The 12,499-nt window shown below is 37.4% G+C and overlaps 1 protein-coding gene across 1 annotated transcript in view; it reads left to right on the top strand.

Moving 5' to 3' along the window:
• Positions 1–12,499, top strand: part of ATXN2 (ataxin 2) — a 2,781,632-nt gene that overhangs the window by 2,319,728 nt on the left and 449,405 nt on the right. The window lies entirely within an intron of this gene.

Below are 12,499 nucleotides of genomic sequence, written 5' to 3' on the forward strand. Positions count from 1 at the left end.
ATATAAACATAAATAAGTCAAAAATTAAGTATAGGCAATTTCTGAAAGAAGCACTACATCAGTTGCCCAGCAGCAAACCCCACCTTTGTACTGCCACCTTAGGCATACCTTACAAGACTTTGACAGTAGAACTCTCTGACTGCCAACATCATCAATAGAACAGTTCAATATAAATAAATGAAACACTAGCATATTATAATACAGAGCTTTACTATGAACTAAGTGTGGAGTTTTAAAGGGATAATAGGCCCCCTTACAGGCACATGAATACATGCATACACATGTCTGACTCCAGGTTGCTGTGTGTCATACAAACCAAGTGACCAAGAAACTTTGAGACCCTAAGTTTTCTCTTCATGGACCACTGTGACAACACTACCAAAGTAGGCTAATGAGGACTGTTGTACAGTAGTCATTTTAGATTAAGTTGCAAAGAACCTGAGTTTGTCCAACTGCAGAGCTTGTGTACAGAGATCCTCATCAGGAAGCCACAATAAACACTCACATTCCTGATTGTTAACCTCAAACAAGACAGGACTAACCTGAAAGTGCACAAAGTACAGATGCACTCGCAAGCAAATGCTCAGCTAATTCCCACCTATCAGAAAATAAAGTGATCCCCATAATGTATTTTAGTTTAAACAAATAAACCTGGGGCCAGATTCAATAACACCGACACTGAGTGTACATGATGTGTATTCAAGAACATCCTTACCACATTTTTTGTGCTTTCTGTCACTCAGAAAGATTATACTAAGTGTTCATGTAGTCTACACGTAGTGGTAACCTTTATAAATTTCCCTTAGTATTTAATGCTGCAAGAAAATTAACAGGGGAAACTAAAATTAGCAGAAAATAAGGTTTGAGTTATGCTTGTGTTGTCTGTTCACTCAGAACAGTGTACACTTATTGTAGATGTTAATGAATCCCAGAGCTGAAATTAAAAAAAAAAAATAAAATTGTGGAAAATCCCATCCAAGAGTAAATAACCACCCACCCACCCACATCAAAGTTAAAATAGGAAACGTGCAAAATAAACAAAACCAGTGCTGCAAAGCATTACATTGAAGTCAATGCTACAAACCTTAGTGTTCAGTCAAAAAACACTGCAGAAGTATACTGAATGTATAACTTGTACATATTTCTTCAATATGTGCTATTTTGCAGTCTATGAAAAAATAAAAAGTCGCACTTACCTGTAATACTCAGCAGCTGCCAGGTATGTGTATGGTTCACACATTTTTCTGGTAGTAGTCATCTTCTACAAACAAACATGACCATTTCAAATCATTTTCCCAAAACTGTAACTGTATAGCCAGTACCCATGTAACAAAACACGGCCATTATCTATAGAACATGGCCCAACAGGAGTATTTCCCCTTTTACATGAGAACCAATATAAAAAAAAAAAATACTCTAAACTCTTCTCCAGGTTTTCACTCTCACTGTATGACCTCAACTGAGCCAAAAATCCTGCAGGAACTTTAAAGCATGTCATAGCTCCTACAGAGCCAAACCCCACTAATAATGGCTTTTGGTGCCACTTTTCATAAACTGAAATTACAATCCCTTAATTGTGAAGCATTGATAGGGTGGGAATCTGTTAGACCTGAAGAATAAATGTCTGTCTGTACCACCTCGTTAATGCGAATGGAGATATTTTCACCTCTTTTAACTGTCTCTCTGGGATGAATGGAGAAATTTTACCACCCTTCACACCTACTGTGGTATTTATTGTCTTTGCTACTGAAGTTTTGCTTCAGCTGAAGTTTCAAGTGATTAATGAACCCCAACACAATTAAGAATGCTGAGACCAAGTTTTCACTTAACCCCCCCCCATAATGTGATTTTTCTTAACTGTAGAGTATATTTTATGTAAAATCTTCAATTATTCTGATAATTATAAAATATGAGTCAAGTGTAGGTAATGACATAATTTACAAAAAAAAATGGTGAATTTTGTGTGAAAACATCTTATGGACCTCATAAATAAAGACATAGGTGACCTCCAAACCCTGGATCCTACCCAGTTCAGCTTTGTGAAGGGCAGATCTTGCCTGTTAAATTTGGCGAATTTCTTTGAAAATGTGACCAAGGCCATTGATGAGGACAGATTTGTACACACAGCATACCTCAACCTGGCAAAGTCTTTTGACACAATCCCACATTCAGGCATTCTCAATAAACTTGGCAAACTGAATGTAAACCCCTTCGTTGTAAGATGGGTTGCCAACTGGCTGACAGACTGGACACACACTGTCAAAGTGTGCGACTTCACATCAACCAGCAGACCTGTTACCAGTGGGGTGCCACAGGGGTTAGTGCTGAGCCCCCTACTGTTTAGTGTATACTTTTCAGAAGTTCAGGTCAAAACTAAGGGGCTGTGGCTGACCAAGTTTGCAGACTGCAAACTACGTGCAATCGTTGAATCCCCAAATATTAGTCACTTTACTCCAGGAGGGTCTCGTGCAGACCAGCGACTGGTGTATTAGGCACGGTCTCAAACTGAATGCAGAGAAATGCATCATCATTCCCTTCAGCACAAACACTATAAAATCAACAACAGTACCCTAAGTACCCATGAAGTGGTAAGGGACCTGGGATCACATGTCCACTGTGACCTTGACTTTGATCACCATGTTTCCACTGTAGTAAGGAAAGCTTTCTGCATGGCACAGTTGGTTGGTAAAGGCACTGCCTCGAGCAAAAGAAGTTATAACCCCCCCCCCCCGTACTCGGCACTTATCTGGCCCATAGTTAAGTATAACACCCCTTTTAGCATGTACTGTACTAGGCACTTAGAGCAATTAGAGAGACCTCAGAGGTTTCTAACAAAGAAGATCAAGGAGCTCCAGCATGTACCTTACACAGACAGACTAAAGCCCTTGTCACTATACTCTGTATCGTATAGACTTCTTATGGAGACTTATGCCTGGCCTGTAGAGCAATTCAAAACCCAAACCTAACTAATTTGCTGCATATCCGTAAATAATTTGGGACTAGGGCTACCCATTCCAGGGACCTAAATATGGCCTTCGACTTGGGACCTAAATATGGCCTGCAATTTAAATAGAGCATACTGGAGGGACAGATTTATGTCCCAGCAACTGCCGCATCTTTGGAACAGGCTACCAGTTCATGTGAAACAGAGCACCTCTTTGACACTCTTCAAGAGGAACTTGGACGAGTGGATGGAGCACTGTAAATTCTTACCAGGTATAGAGCACACAACCCTCCCAGACATAGGCAGTCATCATTAAGTGCAATCTTGGGTATTGATTAGCATTTCTGTGGTATATTATATTGGGATGAAATGGTAGGCTTAAAATAACCTCTGGGTCTATAGCCTAGTAATCTCCTGTGACCTATGAATAATAAATCCTTAGAGTACATCTAAATGCCTCAGAGTGTCATTCTTACTGATGTCCTGGCAATATCTATCAGATGTCACTTAAGTGGCAGAGTACAGCCACCTCCTTCTCCCAAGAATGAATGACCAGCAGTGACCACTGAATTCCTTCCTCCCCTGTCAGCTCCATCATTTGTCAGAGACACTAGCTGAATGTGGATCATCTGGACAAGAGTTGAGCCTTTATCCTTTGCCACCAGATCTGTCTCCTGAGGCATATCTTTCATAGACAAAAATGTATAACACATGCAAAATAGGTGGAACTATACATATACTGTACCTGATAGCTGCTATGTACAGAAGGGTGAATTATGAGTTTGTCGATTAGCACAAACCGACTGTTATTCTCACTGACCATGCAAAATCCTTCGACCGGCGATTTCTTTTCATCTGTCCATTCATAAATATGCCTTCCTCTCCCCAGCCTGCTGTTTTCCACACATGTACCACTTTATAAAATTATACTGGTATGACATCAGGGATGTTAGCAGCTGCATAGTGTAGGCAACCCATGAATCATATGCATCAGCTTGTTAAACACTTTCAATGGCCAACAAGACTGGCCACAAGCTTCTCTTTGGTGAAGTCACTTATCTCAACCTATCATCACTTGCAGCTGAACAGTATGCAGATTAAGAGCTCTAAAGTTTATTTTTGTCAATACTTGAAGAGATGTGAGAATATTAGTTAAGTGTTGTTGATGTCAGTATATTGGACAGTGGTTTGTCACGTGTTTTGTCAATATCATTGAGGTAGTCTAACTTGGAAAAAAAGAAAGGTATGTGTCTGTTTATTAACTTTTCCCTTTTCTCCAAGTATGTGTGATTTCAAAGGTACTATATTTAGACTCTTGAGATAGACATAAACCTCCCCACATTAGTGGGTGCAGAAGTCATAGCCTGTCTGCAGAAATGCTGATGTTGAATATTTTTGGGATGATCTTTATAATGATGTTTTGTGCTGGTGTTGTGCTACTGTTTAGATATTTTAGTTGCGATGTTTTGTATTTCATCTTAGGGAGATAAGATGCTTCATTATGGATAAGTGCAAAATCGTGTTAGTTTTGTAGCCAGCAGAAAATGGTGAAGTTAAATAAAACTTTTCCTGTCCCTTACCATTCAAAAGGCAGATCCTCAGAATGCTGCACTAGGCCCCGACTCCCCATCACCACTTTTCAATCTGCACATCTACTACCCTCTGTACTGATGACAGGTGACATCTATGCATATTGCTGTGTCACTTTATATAGGATTTAAGCATGGCAATGCTCAAATAAGGTACCTTTAAATGTCCACACTAACTGAAACCATGCTCTGTGGTTGTCAGAGTTAGGTCATACACTACAAATATTAGTGAGTTTTTTTTTCTTATGGCAATAACATTTACCTGTAGGTCATTGGGTTTTTGAAACACTGGAAGTCACCTTAAACCCTCACCTTGACAGAGGCACAGCAAAATGATAGGCATAGTTTTTATTCAAACTAAAGGGGTGGCGAAAGCCACATAACTATGGGCTAGGCTTGTAAATGCCCTTGGGCAGATAGCCTAGTATGAACCTATGAACCTGGACTTTGCTACACACACACACACACACACACACACTCTTTAAATATTATAACTAGGAAGCTCTGCCTTATTTATACTGCTATGAATCACTCACCCTCACCCTCCATTTCATATTGATTACTTTGTATTTTTTTTTCTTGTGCTTGCTATACTCCACTCTCTACTTTCCTGTGTACTGCCAGTGTGTATGATGAACATGGAGGCCACCGCAGTTTGCATACCCACGTTGATGTTCCTGTTGGCTGTTTTGTTTTCTATGCTCCTTAATTGTCACTTTATGCCAACAGCTTTCTCTAGGCACTGCAGCTCTACATGTAGCTGCTTGTACTGCTGTAGAGGGACAGATTTGTCATGATGTACTAGGGTTGCCACCTTTCCTTGTGGCTAAAACTGGACTCAGGCCACCACCCATAGTCCTAACCATGCCCCACCCACTTTCTAACCTTTTTTTGACATCATTGTCGCATCACACAAAGCAGAATAATGCCCTGTTTTTCGGATCATGATTCCTTTTTTCTGCAGATTTACTGTGCAATTTTTTTTAACAAACTCCAATAGTCTGTTTCTTTTTTTGAAGCAGAATACTGGAGTTTGTACAGTGTTTTCTGGACTACTGTACAGTCAATTTGATTTCCAAATAGTCTTGAAAAAAAATGGATAGGTGGCAATGCTATGTCATACACATCATCCATGCACAGTGAAGCAGCACTGCTTCTAAGGTATGTTGATATAATGCTGCTATGCAGGCTAGCACTGCTCAGTTACTTTGTGGCATTTAGCTTGGCTGCACTGCTCTGTAAATGTCTTTAATTTGACTTTCATGAAGTCCCCCCTCATGTGTGTATGTACACACACCTGCTTGCTCTGAATAAATCCTGTAGCGGATAAATCCAGAGGGGGGGGGGGTGTACAGGAAAAACTGGACACTTTGTGGCACTCTTGATTTCCATACTTCAGTATGACAATAATGAAATATATCTGATAGAATGGAAAAAATGGAAATGTTATTTGATAGAATGGGAGTGTGTATTTCTGTTGTGTATTATTAAAGCATTCTCTTAGCCTCTTACTTGTGCTGTTGCCCTTCAGTTTTGTACTGGGGAACAAGGAAGCTGTGCCTCCAGCAGAAAAACAGAAAGTACAAGAATGATGAGTTTGCTAAACTGATATACTGGAGGCTTGGCAGAATTTAGTAACTCTGAAAAGGGAGTGGTTGTACATAATATTCATCATATCTTCTAGGCTAGAAGACAGCTTAATACTGAGGTAATGTTTTTTTAAGCACCTTTATTGAATCACTTGTGACGTAGACAAATTTACATTTATATAAAAGTGATCAAGCTGCATTAAAGAAATTCGTGTTTACAAAGATTATACTTCACATATATTGCTATATGTCATATAACCTAAGCAGCATTACATAAATTATTAAATTCCTGCCCTTTTTTTAAACAAGAAACATCTTTATTAAACAATCACTTACAACATAGGCAATCTTACATTTATATAAATGAAAACAAACCATACCATCACAATCCTAGTTGCAAGCATTTTACATCACAAACCATTCTGACACACTCCCAGTTGCAAACATTGTGCATCACTTATCTACCCAATCATTTTCAGTCAAACATTACATAGCTCATATAAGTCCTGCCCTCTTTTAAATCTCATTCCTCCTCTGTATGTATTGTTCTCACAATTCCCATTTTTTCCTATGTAGTTTACTCCTACCTTTTTCCTAAAGATCTCAATTCCAGTTGTTTTATCTCTGTTACTGTATTCACTACTTCTAGTATATTTGGTTTAGATTTTGATTTCCATTTTCTAGTAATTGCTTTCTTGGCAGCTACCATAATTAGATGCAGCAAGGCCTTGCCCATGTCTAGGCAGTTCAGATATTGTATCATGGCTCGGAAAAATCATCTCCCTTTTCACACCAATCTGCCTACCCAGCATCTCTAACAGTGCAACTCAGAGGGAATTCTTAGTCTGCCAACTCACTGCACTCTGAGAAAATATGTTCCCAATTACCTCTTTCTTCCCATAATACCTCCAACATTTGCTGTCCACTTGAGAAAATATTCTCTGGAGTCCACTTAGGGGTATAAAAATATCTATGCAAACATTTCCAAGCAAAAATTCTAAATCGTCCAGATTTTGTTGTATATTTGGGAGACGTGGATATATCATCCCATTGTTTCTTTCTGAATTGCATATTCCGTCTCTTTCCAATCCTTTCTTAACCTCCTCTGATTGATTATTTTAGTTATCATGCAGTATTTTATATCCTCTACTACTTATTCCTTTTTTAATGGCAGCTTCTGTTATAGATTTTGCTAAAACTCTACCAGTGCTGGTCTTTCATAAAGTTCTCCTATTTCTTTCTCTTTGCCGATACTCTGATGTCAGTCCTTGATAGGAAGGCAGTCTCTAACCTGCAGTTCAAATAAATTCTTGATGTCTTCCCATTGTATCATCTTTCCCTCTCTAGTTATTTGCTCCCAATACATTGGTTCTTTTGCCAATTTTTTTCCAATAAATTCCAGCCCCCCCCCCCTTGCCTATTGTCTCTATCCGTAATTGCAGTCATCCCATCAACATAATCTCTTTTCTCCCCTTCTTTGCTGGCTTAGTTCTTAGGATGCTTTCTGTTACTTTATAGATATAATATTTTGTATGATTGTTATTCTCCTTAAAGGTCCGCATCGAAAATCCAAGTCTCTCCTTGTTTCTTGAGCTTTCCCCCTTGTTTCATCATCATCCCTTTCCACTTTGAATTATAGTTTTCTGCTTGTGCTATGTGTAGCTCTGAAATACCCATTAAAATTGAGTAATCCCAATCCTCCGTGTTTTACTGGAATAATTGGCTTATCCCACTTGATTCTTGTCATCTTCCCCTCCCAGATATAAAGTCCTTCAGCTCTTTATTAGTTGCTATCCACAACTTCTCTGATTGATAAAAATATGTCTGATCTGTGTATAAGACTAAGGGACTAAAACATTCTAGCTGCTTGTATCTTCTTACCAATATCCATATAACAAAGATTTCATTTTCTCATTTTTTGTATTGTCTTTTGTTTAATCTCTTCCCATATATTCTTAGCTGCCACATCAGAACCATTTTTACTCCATAATCCTAAATACTTCATTTTATCGTGTCCTCATAAATACTGATATGGCTGAACCATTTTATGTGTGTTTATGTAATTTACTGCTGTTGATTTTTTTTTTTTTTGTATCCCAAAAAGATTTGAAACCGTCTGAAACTGTTCCACAACACTGTAATGTCTCTTTCTGGTTTATCAGAAATAAAATAATATCATCTGCAAATAGAGCCAGCTTTTCTTGACTGCCATACCAATTGTATCCTTGAATTTCTGAGTCCCTTTTTTTCTTTGCCAATGGTTCTAAATATAATGCAAATAAAGGGGAAAGAGGGCACCCCTGCCTGGTTCTTCTACTCAAGCAGAAGTTATCACAGAGGACCCCACCTACTTTTATTTTCACCTCCAATCCCTCCTATATTCTCCTAATCAACCTTATATATTTTTTTCAGGAAATGCAAATGCTTTTATTGCCCTGCTCATAAAGTCCCAGCTTATTCTGCAGATGCTTTCTCTGCATTAATACCCACCAACAACCATGGTATTTTCTTAGATTCTGCTTCCCTCTGGATCATCAGTGTTCTGTTGATGTTGTCAAATGTTTGCCTCCCCACCACAAAACTACATTTATCCATATCTATCAATTTTGACATTACTTTTGCCGTTCTTTTAGCCATTATAGACATGAATACTTTATAGCCTTGCTTTAGTATTGAAATGGACCTGTATGAAGCTGAATCTGATGAATCTTTGCCCTCTTTAGGTATTACAGCTGCCACTGCTTTCTCCCAAGATGTTAGTACTTCTCATCCTCCTAAAATACTGTTAAAACTTTCCAGATCTTTATCCGTTTTTTCCTTCCTAGCTTCCAAACTTCGACAGATATACCATCAATTCTTGCAGACTTTCCGGTAGATTGGCTATACTTCACAGTTTTTTATTTCATCTCCTCCTATTCTAACCATTACTAATTGAACCTCATCTAACTCTAACCTTGGCATATTTAATGTTTCCATAAACATTTTCATTTGAATCTTTTCTTGATTTCTGTATTTCCCTGCTTTATACAGACTTTCATAAAATTTCTGATATGTTTCTAATACCTTTACAGGATCTCTTGTTGCCTTCCTTGTTTATAGGCTCCCTAAGTTTGGTGACAGCCTATTCTACTTTCTCTTGCCTGAGTCATTGTGCTAAATGTTTTTGTGCTCTAGTGTTATCAAAAAACAGTTGTTTTAAGTACAATCTTTCTAAACTAGTGTATATTATCGAGGTAGTCCCTTATCATCTCCTGCTTAGCATTCTGCAGTTGATCTTTTTCTTGTTCTGTGAGATTCCCCCTGTTCTGCAAAATTTTAACATTTGTTAGTCCCTCTAAATAATTCTTGTTACTTCCTAAGCACAGCTTCCTTTTCTTTTATTTCCACCCTATTTTTAAACTTCACGTTAATTTTATCCTATTCCCTAGCTATATTTTTAGAAGTGATTCCTATCCTGTTGAGTAGCTCCTGAATAATCTCAGACACTACCCATTCCTTAAACTCCTCTCTTTTCAACAGATAGGTGGGAAAACCCCAATGTCTCATTTTTATTTCATTACCCTGTGTTTTTTTATTTTAGTTATTATTGGTGCATGATCTGAAGTTGTTACTGGGTGGGTATCAAGACCTTCAATTAAATGCACATGTTCCTGTGAAATGTAAATTCTATATAGCCTAGCCCAGTTGTTACATCTTTGGGAATAATGTATAAAGTCAGTCAACTCCTCTTACTGAATTCACATCTTCCATGCCAAATATTTTCATTTCTTCAAAAAAATCTACCCTCCTTTGTTTTACTTTGTCTTTTGTGTCCCCAGACGCATCTTCACTGCTGCAAATCAAAGTCCAGTCCCCACCTACAGGTAATATTTCTTGTTGAAAACTGATTATTTCTTCCAAAATGTTGTTAAGCTCCATTAGATCAGTTTTAGGTGGAATATAAATACATGCCAGTGTAATCTTTCTCCCTTGCCATTAGCCCCTTACCATCTTCTATCACTGTTGGAGCTTCTCTTGCAATTAATATCTGGAGGACCATCCTGAAAACCTTTGTTTATCAAATTCACATTTTCAAATCTTTCCAAGTGCATCTCCTGTAACATAGCTATTTGCACTCTACATTTTTTAATATAGTTCACTATTCTTTCTTTTTTGTATTTATCTGTGAGACCATTGACATTTAAAGACATTACAGAAAACATCATTGTATTAAAAAGTTATTTATTCCCACCTTTTATGTATAACCTTTTTTTGTTAAATGTCTAGTTCAGCTTTTGTGTTACATGTATGCACTGTTGGCAGGTTGAACTTTTATATAGTTGTTTCTTATCATATCCCGTTGAGCCTATGTCACGTCTTATAAAAAATTTGTTTTATTGAAAGTCCTCAAAAAACAAAACAAAAAATACCCCTTAACACCTATTAATGTAAAACTAGCGCACAAAACTTTGTACATCTTCAACTATTGAAGTTTTACCCTCCTAATAAGAACAAATGTCCCAAACTGACAGCCACACAGAAACTTGAGTTAACCTAAAAGAAAGGTTATCCATGCTAATATGCATGGTGCAACCTGTGATTTTACTAAGTGCTAACTGGTTTTGTCTTATCTTTATAGCTCCCCCAGCAGGGAAACCCCTTGAATGCTTTCAGAGAACATTGTCTCTTAGCCAGTTTCTCTTTTCTTTTTTCCCCCCAACCAGTCAGTCTCCAGCAGAATATAACCAATTTCTCTTTATCAGATTGTTTCCATGGAGACATGAGGGCCAGATACAGAATTGCTACTAAGCATGCATTCATTTTCTAGAAAAAGCATCATAATATTGAATATTTTTTTCATTTTCTTGCTTTTTCTTAAAACATGCTACTGAATCAGTCTAAGCACATTAATATTTCATTTTGTCATGCTCTTTTAACCAGGCTTTTTTGTTTACATTGCAATGCCTACATTTCTTAAAACTGAACAAGGAGAGAGAGAAGGGAGAAAGAAGGTAAAAAAAAGAACAGCAGCACCTATGTACAATCCCCATTACACTTAAAATAGAGGAAACTTACTTGATGGCATGCAAAGAAAACCATACATCAAATAAACGAAAAGAATGGAATAAAAGTGCCCAAATCCAAACAAATAACCAAAAAATAAGGCACTGGAGGGTTCACCAGGTAGCAAATCAACTTTAATGAACACACAAAAAACAACAAAACTCCTTAAACTAGACCACAGCATTTTTGTCAGCAACTTCATCAGATGAGCATACCAACAAAAATGAGCCCTTTATATAGTCCTTAATAGGTCCATTAAGTAACCAATCCACAATTAAAGACATGTTAACAAACTAAAATGTTTAAAAGGTGTCATAGGAAACAATGCATGCAGATCCTGTCTGAATAGAACTACCATTCAGTACAAGTGTAAAAATAATAAGTAATACTTTAGCTAGATATGGGATGTAAATTCACATTAAATACATTTAAAAACATTAAAAAATATTTAAAACTTTCATATAAAAATACTGATAAAAGCAAACAATAGTAAATCTGTAAAAGCCTGCTGTGTAGAGATCTTAATGAAACAGTGACATCTACTAGCCAAAAGTTTTAGAGCAATAATAAAAATCAAAGTTTAGCAGCTCTTAATTTTAAGACTGGTTTCAAAGAAACCATGTCATTTAACCCAGGGTGTGTGTTTGCTTCTAACTCCAACTGCCAGTACAACTCTCTGTACTCCAAGCGTGTCTCCCAGGGACCACCCCTGGGATCAATTGGTAGTACCTCAATCACAAAACAATAAAAATCTCTTCCTGAACAGTCTAAGGTGTGTTTGTGGATTGGTTACTTAATGGACCTATTAAGGACTATATATAAAGGACTCATTTTTGTTGGTATGCGCATCGGAGGAAGTTGCTGATGAAAACGGTGTGGTCCAGTTTAAGATGTTTTTGTTGTTTTTTGTGTTCATTAAAGTTGGTTTGCTACCTGGTGAACCCTCCAGTGCCTTATTTTTTAGTTACAACCATACATCACAAAAACAGTATTGAGAAAAAATGTTTTCTTTACTTACAGTTAACTTTCTCCCCTCTCTTGCCCCTCCCGAAAACATTTTTGTGAACATTAATGACAAAAAGTAGGGCATATACTTTAGAGTCCCCCACAAGTCCAGCAGAGTTAGAAAAAGTCCAATGTTTCCAGAATTTCTTGTTCTATAACAAATATAATTGTTGCATTGTCATCCCACATTGTTATTGGTTTTATTACTGTTCACCTCCATCTCCCAAATCCTATCTCTGCTTCATTTCCAACATACTCTCAGTTCTTCTAGTCAACTCTCATGCTACCTTCCTTCTCTCCAATATTTTCCATTCAAACAGTGGAAAAGG

The sequence above is a fragment of the Protopterus annectens genome, chromosome 4.part0 (assembly GCF_019279795.1).
Source record: "Protopterus annectens isolate FY-2018-M chromosome 4.part0, PAN1.0, whole genome shotgun sequence".
Lineage (NCBI taxonomy): Eukaryota > Metazoa > Chordata > Ceratodontiformes > Protopteridae > Protopterus > Protopterus annectens.